Consider the following 9,622-nt stretch of genomic DNA (forward strand, 5'->3'; position numbering starts at 1 on the left):
GAGTTTTTGGATTTCAAAAATAATTACTTTTGAATTAAATAGGATAGTTGCGAGAGAAAAAATATGGTGTGGGTTGAATGAAGTTTATTAGCTCAAACTCAGTCAGGAGCATAAAGTCTATTCAATGTGGAGATTTCCTAGAAAGGTCAACCACCGGCGAAATATAAAATTGAAATTTTATTGGGTATATAGAGATATGTATAAGAATAAAATATACAATAAAAACAAGTAAGAAAGCCACAGTCGAGTGAGCTCAAATGTGAGATATCACCTACTCATTTTCAATTAAACCTTTTTCTACAAATATACAAAAATGATACCGAAAAAAAAAACTAAAATAATAAAACTAAATAAAATTTTGTATATCGATATAGTACAACACCTTATATATAATATATACCATAGAGTACTAAAAATATCAGATTGTTAGCCAAAGCAACTTAGACCCAATCGCAGTGGGCGTTTTTTGTCATGCAAAAATATTTCTAGAATAACCTCGACAATTTTTATTCTATTCTAACGGGAGCGGAAGTGTTTTTTTTTTTTTTAAATAAAAAATTTGTCTGTTAAAATTTGAAGGTATAAATTTAATTTTTGATTTATTATGTGGTAGTTCGAACTGCTTGCTTACTCAGTCTGTACACTGCACATTGGGATGAAATGCCTTTATTTTGGCCAAAACCTAAAAAGTTCATGTTCAATAATGTTACAATTATTTCAAGCTTAGAAATGTCCCTAGACATCGAAAATATTTAATTGGTATTTTATTGTGCAGCCCTCGAGTTGCACCAGCCGTTGAAAGTCAGCTGTTCTTGCTACGTGGTGCGTGCAAGCTTGCTGACTAGTCACGTTTCGTAATTTTGGAGTTCTCGTATTTTTAAACAGTTTGACCAATTAAAATACCTTAAATTGGAAAATGTTCCGCATGGTATGTAGAAAATATTTATATAAGTGTTTAATTATATGTGCTTTTGTGTTGTCATGTTTTTAATGAAATACGTAAGCAGTAGTTTTTTTGGTTCTAACCTTAAAATATTTGTGTATCGTGGAGCATATCTAGCAAGATACAACAGGATTCAAATAACAACTTATGTGGCAGTATGAGTTATTATATGTATATTCAGATAGCATTTAAATAATTTGCGGGAATTTGCGGGGGGGTTAAATATTTCAATAGATACAAGCAAGGCTTCTATTCGTCGAGGTGACTTACTAAAAATTTGGCTGGATACAAATCGCAATGTCAACGCTTCTTTTGACTGGGTAATTCCAAATGATTTTCGGGAAAACGATTTAGAGGTGATTAAAAACCAAAAAATATAAAAAATAAAAAAAAAAAAATAAGAAAATGCGAAATTCACAAATAATATAAGCAGCAAATTCTCTAAGTTTCAACTTTCTAGCTTTAAAAAACGGTTGTGGCCAAAATAAAGGCATTTCATCCCAATGTGCACTGTACCAGACCTTGTATTTTATACGGCTTTTCTAACTTTCTTAACCTTAAATCCTTTAGCGCCTCAGAAAATTCAGTTGGAATAACATCGGGTATAAAACCTCTTGCAGGAATTTCTTGCAATTATTATTGTTGATTTTATACGAGGACAGAATTGTGCATTCATTTTTTTTTATTTGAACTCTTGTTTGCGTTTGTTAAAGGAATTATGTGGAAATTGTGTCTTCCAAAAATTTCAATTAATAATATTCACGAGGGCATTTGAACTTATATCTGCGATCTTGGATAAGGAGGCCGAGAACTTGTTCTATAAACGCAACCGTAAAACGGCGTGGGACCTTAGGAGCGCCTATCCACGGTGGCCACAGTGTCATAGGTAGAGAGGCCAATATAGCCACTTGCTATCCATGTATCAATTTCACTGTCAAAGAATCTCAAGGAATTCTGAACGTTGTGGAAATTACTGATATCAAGCCTGTGTGTTGCGTGTTGTTAAACATACCATCATCAAGCCCTATTCCCTCTATTCCCCGCAAGTATCTGCGATCTCGTTGCCATCGATGCCCTGGTGGCTTGAGATCCAATAGATGCACACGACCGCAGATGCGTTCAGCGACTTTATTGCTCTTCTGCTATTCAGAACAACTTTGGACTTTTGGAAGATATTGATCGAGTTATAATTGTGATGTAAACCTCGAACCACTTGCCTTGCCAATAGCAAGACTTCCGCCTGGAAGATGCTCTAATGGTCTGGGAGTTTATAGGAGTGTTTGGAAACCGGTTTGGGGGCAGTATACGGCCGCACCAACTCCTTCGTTCATCTTCGACCCGTCTGCAGCCTTCCCGCCAACAGCCCGGTTCCTCGTTTACCGTATTTATATGGTCAGTACAGGTGAGGAAGATAGTATAGTCCAAGTCTGTACTATTCTTCCTATGGCCATAGCCTAATAGACCCAGATTGCCTGTAGCAGGGACTAAGGGACTATTTTGCGGCTATGGATTGCGCGTATAGGTTTAGTGGTTCGACAGCAGCTATTACCTCGAGGGCTTGCTTGCAGCAAAACTTCCAACGACAATTAGATCGTCAGTGCTAAAATTAGGTAGTAAATAAGCTTCGTTACCAGGATGGCAGTTCTCGATCTACTTACTAAAGTCGGGACGTAGAGATTGTAGTTTGACGACTTTAGCCCTGCGACTATGTTGCCCGACACTATCTACGGTTCCTGGGCCAAAGCCGCGTAGGAGGACCCTTCCTCTAGAGCGAGGAGGAGCTCAGTAAAGGTTCATCAACCTTCAGTATGGAACAATAACTCGCCGGAATGGCGGGGTTCTGCTTCTTAAGCAGCTGAAGCGCCCGCTCGCCCTACACGGCTATAGGGAACAGCTTGGCCCCTTCCATATTCCGTCCAGTTTGGGAACGCTTTCAGCCAAAGCAACGTTGCGCGCCCTTGCGTGTCAGGATCTTGACACCATTAATCCAGCCAGTGCCTTCAAAAGTAGGCATTAGACTGTCTGGGGCGTTCTCCATCCTAACAAACAGTGCGTCGACCAACTTATCGCTCTGCAGAGCGTGAATGCGGGTCGCCGCCTTATTTTTGGCCTTTTCGTTCAGCCCCGCCGTGCCACGCTGCGCAACCTTGGAGGTGCTGGCGGTAGGCCGTGGTAACTGAAGATGACGTTCCTCATCCACCGTATAAATTGACACTGCGCTTTTTTGGTCCGAGTCGGCTAAGACAACGGCACCCGCGCGCATCAACCTGGAGTTGTTGTTGTTTGTGACAGTATTATTACAACTGATTTGGCTTCCACCCACCGCATCAGAAGTGTGACTCCCCCGTGCCCGACGGTGGTAGTAGTCACGCGTTCCTCCGACGTTTGGGCTGACACCCCAGCCCGGGTTGAATGTTTAGAATGCTCCATTCTGAGACATTTGGCTAATTTTGTTCTTGGAAGCCCCCATAGCGTTTTCAGTCTGACCGTCAGACCACTCGTACCATGGATTCTGCTTCTTATCTTCAGACAGAAAAGTGCCCGAAAGACAAGGACCAGAGCCCTCAGCTAGGATCGGCAGTACCTGAAACGGCGGCGCATAGTAGAGATCTGCTACCCGTTGACAATGAGCTTATGCAGCCAGCACCCTCTGGGAGGGTTCAGTAGGGGATCTTGCCAGCCGATGATTTCATTAATAACCTGCATAATATCCGTTTCAATTTTCAAGTGGGCTTGATTTTATCTTGGGGTGTTGCCATTGTTTTTCGACTGCAATAAGTGACGATATGTCTACCCAGCTGAAACTATCACTAAGTATACAATACTAGGTATGCATTGATAAGATATGCTATAATATATGTAAATACGTAAGAAAGCTAAAGGCTGTTCTCGGCTCACGAGGATCTTGATATTCTAGTACATAAAACACTTGCCTTTAAAGAAAATTGCGCCTTCATTCAAGAATATCCACGGAAATTTTCTTGCAGTCAAACAACCGTGCGATGAAAACTAATTGAATATACTTATAGAATACTCTAATAATACTAATAACTTGGCATATTTAAAGAAAAATACAGCACTGTTTTGCATATATTCAAAATCGGCCGCGGGTATCTCACAGTCGAGCACACTGTAGCTTTCTTACTTGTTTTATTTTTTTTTAATAATAAACATTTTCATAACCAAGCAACTTTTAATTTCGCAATTTGTTAAGACTTATCATTCCCAACAATAGCAACCAACCATTCCTTAACATAATCTTCGCCATTCAGTTTAGTTTTTGTTCTCTTTTTTTAATTTTTTCGAATATTTAGTAATTTTTGATACTCTCTCTCTTCTTCTTTCAACATTCGTTACACCATCACATGCCCACACGCCATAATCATAGTCATTGTATTGTGTCATTTCCTTTGGCCAGCAGTTCAACATCATTTAACCCTATTGTTGCATTTCAACTTCTTAAATAACTTTACTTTTAATTTACCAAGAAATTTGTATACCTATTTATACCAATACAATAAATAAATATAAATTTGGGAGCAGTAATTTAATTTGTTTATTTAAAATAATTATGGTTTTAGAAAAAATGCGTGATCTACTTTTTGGTTCCAAACCTCTTGCTTCGTATTCCAATAAAGGCATACAATTAATTTTGTGAAATTGTCAATTTCCATTCTAGATACATTATATCTAAAACACATATATCCATTACATAGAATAACATACCAGTTAAAATGATTGGCACCAGTATAAGTACCAAAAAAAAAAGATTTTTTGTTATGAACTTTAGATCCGAATAAGTTATCAAATTAATTTATTTAGTTGTCGTTAAGAAAGTCATGTAATTCTTGTTAATAACAATTTTGTCTGTGTCAGAAATGAAATTGCGGCTAAGTTAAGTCTCTTCTCGTCATTCGCCTTTACAGCTGAAGTAGACTTTAAAAAGATAGGATACGCACTAATACTGCAACCTAAATACTAAACTATGTTTTTAAGAAAAAAAGGCCGAGAGGCGCTGCTCAAATCTAATTTCCCAGGGTGTTTCGGAACAAAAATTGCTAACTGGCAGCTCGTTCAAAGTCTCCCGGCTATGATACCTCCTGATGGCCTAATTACGACAAATGAAAAAAATGGGCTATTGACTCCTTTGCAAAGCTCAGGACGCGCGGACTCGATGGACCACGCCAGCAATGGTGCATGCCAGCAAAACTGCGATTGTTCCATGGCTATCGGAGATTTACACCTCGTGTCTCTCGTGGTGTCATCACCCTACTCTATGACGACCACTAAAATCTCTCAGTCAACACAGCTCCAGCGATCCATAGATGGGTCAACCGCCTTCTTAGTGACGGGCGGATGCTAACTATCTGGGGCGATTTCAGAGGAATTGGGATGTGGCACTTCTCAGAGTGGGGTCCGCTAACCTCTCTTTTGGAATCTGGTTGTGAATAAACTGCTGCAAAAAATTTGCTCATTAATGCGGACAAAACGAACCTAATCCTTTTCACGAAGAGATATGAGGTAGTCACCCGAGACTTATACATGGTGAAAAAGTTGCTTAGTTGCACTTGGGGCCTCTCACCCCATATAATGCGATGGGTTAACGTCTTTGATGCACGCCCAAGGACGCCTACTGGTGTCGATTCATTGACCATAAATACAAAATCTGCCCAAGTGAGGCCGTCTACTGCCCTAAACCGATTACAAAACTCTCTCACAAGCTTCCCGGTCATTGCAGGATCTACCAAGCAGAAGTCTTCGCCATTGCCTGGCTGCAGAAGTGGCTCGGATAATATGCTCTAACTATAACTCCATTAACATCTTTGTTAACAGCCAAGCTGCAATAAGATAATAATAAGGAAAAGCGAAGTGCAATACAGTGGCTGAAGGAATCTGCGGTCGTGCGTATCTTTTGGATCCTAAGCCACCAGGGCATTGATTGCAGATACCCTTGCCAAAGAGCGGGAACGACTTGATCTCAGCAACATGCATAATGTAATGTTGTCCCCGAGATCTCTAGTTAGAGATATTTACATAAGTACATATAAGTAGTCTCATAATTGTTTTGGCGTTTCACTATGGGCAAAAAGTCCTGAATTGCGGCGTTTTTACCATTTTTGAAGATAGAAACATGAAACTTTGTACATATACCTAAAAAATAAAGATCGAATTTCGGATTTTTTCTTTTTCAATTGGACCACGCCTTCCTTCCCGCCCACCTTACCATGAGGTTATAATTTTCGATTTTTTTTCTAAAAATTTGTTTTAAAATATTTTAATGAAATATATTTAATAAAGTTAAACTAAATTTATTAAATTAATATATTTTTAGCAAATTCGCATTTTAAATTTGATTTGGATCCATGCAAAATTAAATCAAAAATTAATTAGAGCACAATATTATGTTTTGTGACTCCATAACCTGGTGCCCAGTTAATAATTTATTCTTCACAAAGCTCTTCCTCCAACTCCACGGAACTTTGCCCGAAAATTTCGAGTTCATTATCTCCGCCTTCTTCTACCTGATTATCATTATTGAATACACATACCTATGTTATTGGAGACTCAATATCAGGAGATTCCAAAAGAGCTATAACATGGCGTTCCTTTAGATTTATATGTAGTTGAAAGCAGTGGATCAGAGGAATCCAATACTCTATTAAACACATCTGATATATATTATTCAGGCGACTGTTTTTCCTTGCATGAGAAAACATATCGAGCTTGTACAATTTTTTGCGCTCTTCTGACGCATTTTCACGGAGAACCCCTAGAAGAAGTACGGAGGTTTCCATAATTTTGTGCCAATGTACCAGTACTTTATGCAAAATTTGAGACATTGAATATCACTTATATGTATTAACGTATAAATACATCAAGTACCTACTCTAAGTTTTGATGGGCATACCTCAAACTCATATTATGTAGCAATTAATATAATATAAACACTTTTCAAAACTGCTTCACAGTAGTTTGTTGGCAGTTGTTGTTGGTCCAAAAATCAAGCAACGTTGAATAACAAGACGTAAATACAACTGCAACATTGAGTTTTACCGTAAATCGGGCAAAAATGTTAACCACTATTTGATTGTTAACAGATTAGTTAATAACATTCAGCTTTAATATTGCCTCGACCGGCCTAGACGCACAAGTTACACTCCACAGAAACACAAATACATTTGTTACCAGGGACCAAAAAACATAACAGCAACACATTGCACGATTGGACAATATATCACATGTACTAAAAATTTAGTGCCAATAATTAATATTACGTACCTTGACGTTTAAATTCCATATTCAAGCTTTTTTGTTTGATTTAATATTTGAATATAAAATTGACAGAAAAAATCACAAATGTTCCCGCCAATTTTTATACCCGCTACCCATAGGGTAGAAGGGTATTATAACTTTGTGCCGGCAGGAAATGTATGTAACAGGTAGAAGGAGGCATCTCCGACCCTATAAAGTATATATATTCTTGATCAGCGTCAACAGCCCAGACGATATAGCCATGTCCGTCTGTCCGTCTGTGTGTCTGTCCGTCCGTCCGTATGAAACACTGGATCTCAGAGACTATAACAGATAGAGCTATAATTTTTTTTCGACAGCATTTGTTATGTTTGCACGCAGATCAAGTTTGTTTCAAATTTTTGCCACGCCCACTTCCGCCTCCGCAAATCAAAAAAATCGAATAACAAGCGTAATTAAAGCTAGACTTGCCAATTTTGGTATATACAATAATAACTATAGTAGTTGTGATTCCTGAAAATTTGGTTGCGATCAGATAAAAATTGTCGAAGTTATTAAAGAAATACTTTTGTATGGGCAAACACGCCTACTTACTAGGGGTCTTAGTTGCTTTAGATGACAATCTGGTATATTGTGCCGTCTATGGTATATTTTGAATGCGGTACTATATCAATATACCAAATATACTATTTGGTATATTTTTAGTATTTTTGCAGTATATTTGGTATATTTCGAGAAAAATATCGCAAAATATATTTCTTTTATTAAAAATGGGTAGCGGGTATCTCACAGTCGAGTGCACTCGACTGTAGCTTTCTTACTTGTTTTTTTTTAGAGGGTCCAGACCATAGTCTTTATATATGGGCGAATAACTACCAACGAAGTCTAAAATTTTTTAAAAATATGTTTCAGTATTCTTGAAGTATTCTAATTCAAAAAATAAAGTCAATTTAATGATACCGAACACAAAAAAAAATGTAAAAATGTCGCTCTTTGCAACATTTTGCCCATAGTGCGTTGATTGCTAAACCAAACATGGGCTTTCAACATCTAATTTTGGCAGCAGACTTAGTTTCTGTACTCTCTCACTGTACCAGATATCCTTTTTGATTCAGCAACTCAACGAATACCATGTGCGCCAGCTATCAGCTTTACAGTTCTTTAGGGCCATTTAAGAATTGGCATCACATCGAGTTTGAACTCTTCTTGTACAGATCACCCAGATCTTTGGTCTGTTCCTCGAGTTTCTTCACCTCATACGTCACCAAAGCGGGCAAGTCATTAATGACGCTAGTGGCTGAGAGCTTCTTAGCCAAGGACATATCCTACATATCCCACTTTTGTACCACGTTGGGAGCTGCACACTTGGATGCTCCGATAATGATGAGAATGATGTCCACAGGCATGGCCATCAGTATGACCCAGAAAGCCAAAAAGAAAGTCTGATACAAGCGAACCCAAAACGACGTTGCATTCAGTTGAGCACCGAATCCATAATACACGTTACAACTGGCTAACAAAACAAGCCGTTACAAGATTTTTTGCCTACTATTACCACCGTTGCCAAATGAGCTTAGCATTCTGCGCAGTAGTGGACGATGTACCAGGATTGTGAAATGTTCAAATGCAGCAATATGTGTGTGGCTAATATACAGAAGGTGGGTTTTGAAAATAAATGAAGTAGGCCACAGACCAGTTTAGGGCAGTAACTTTGTTGGTTCTCTATGTAGTAGTGTTCGAACCTGTGAAAATAGTGAGCGGAATGTAATGAGGGTCTGCTGTAAAATGGGATGCTGTAAAATCAATGCCATATTTTCTTGGGTCAGAGGAAGAATATGTATAACAAGCACACCTAGCTACGTATGAAAGGCCCTATGGCGCCAGCTCACGGCACCACCGAGCCATTTTAATAATTCGTAATCGTATTAAAGAAACTGCGAACCATGCGTTAGATTCGTTTAATACAGTTCTTAATTTTGATGTGATCATTAACGTATTCAGACAAGCGTCCCTTGGACCTTTTTGTAAGAGAATGTCAATAGTGCAGTATTATGAGAGTGCTGAGAAAAATCTAACGAAACGAACGACTTTGTCCGCATGAGCCGCATCAGGCTAGCCTTATGAACGATTTCCCATCGATACTTGCACTGGCGCAAGAGCTTGAATCCAATCATCAATTGAGGATAGAGATTATCCTGAAGGCACTTATGACCAACAAGAATATGCCTTGGGTGTATTTTAGATATTTCAGGCGCCTTCAATAACGTCACTACTGACGCTATTATGAAAGGCCTTACCTTAGTAAACAGGGCTCCAGCGATCCACAGGTGGGTCAACCGCCTTCTTTGCGATAGGCGGGTGGTGGGGTGATGCGGCCATTACAAAGGAAGTGCGAGGTGGCACTCCCCAGGGTGGGGTTCTCTCGCT

This window comes from Drosophila nasuta, chromosome 4 (assembly GCF_023558535.2).
Source record: "Drosophila nasuta strain 15112-1781.00 chromosome 4, ASM2355853v1, whole genome shotgun sequence".
In the NCBI taxonomy this organism is placed as follows: Eukaryota; Metazoa; Arthropoda; class Insecta; order Diptera; family Drosophilidae; genus Drosophila; species Drosophila nasuta.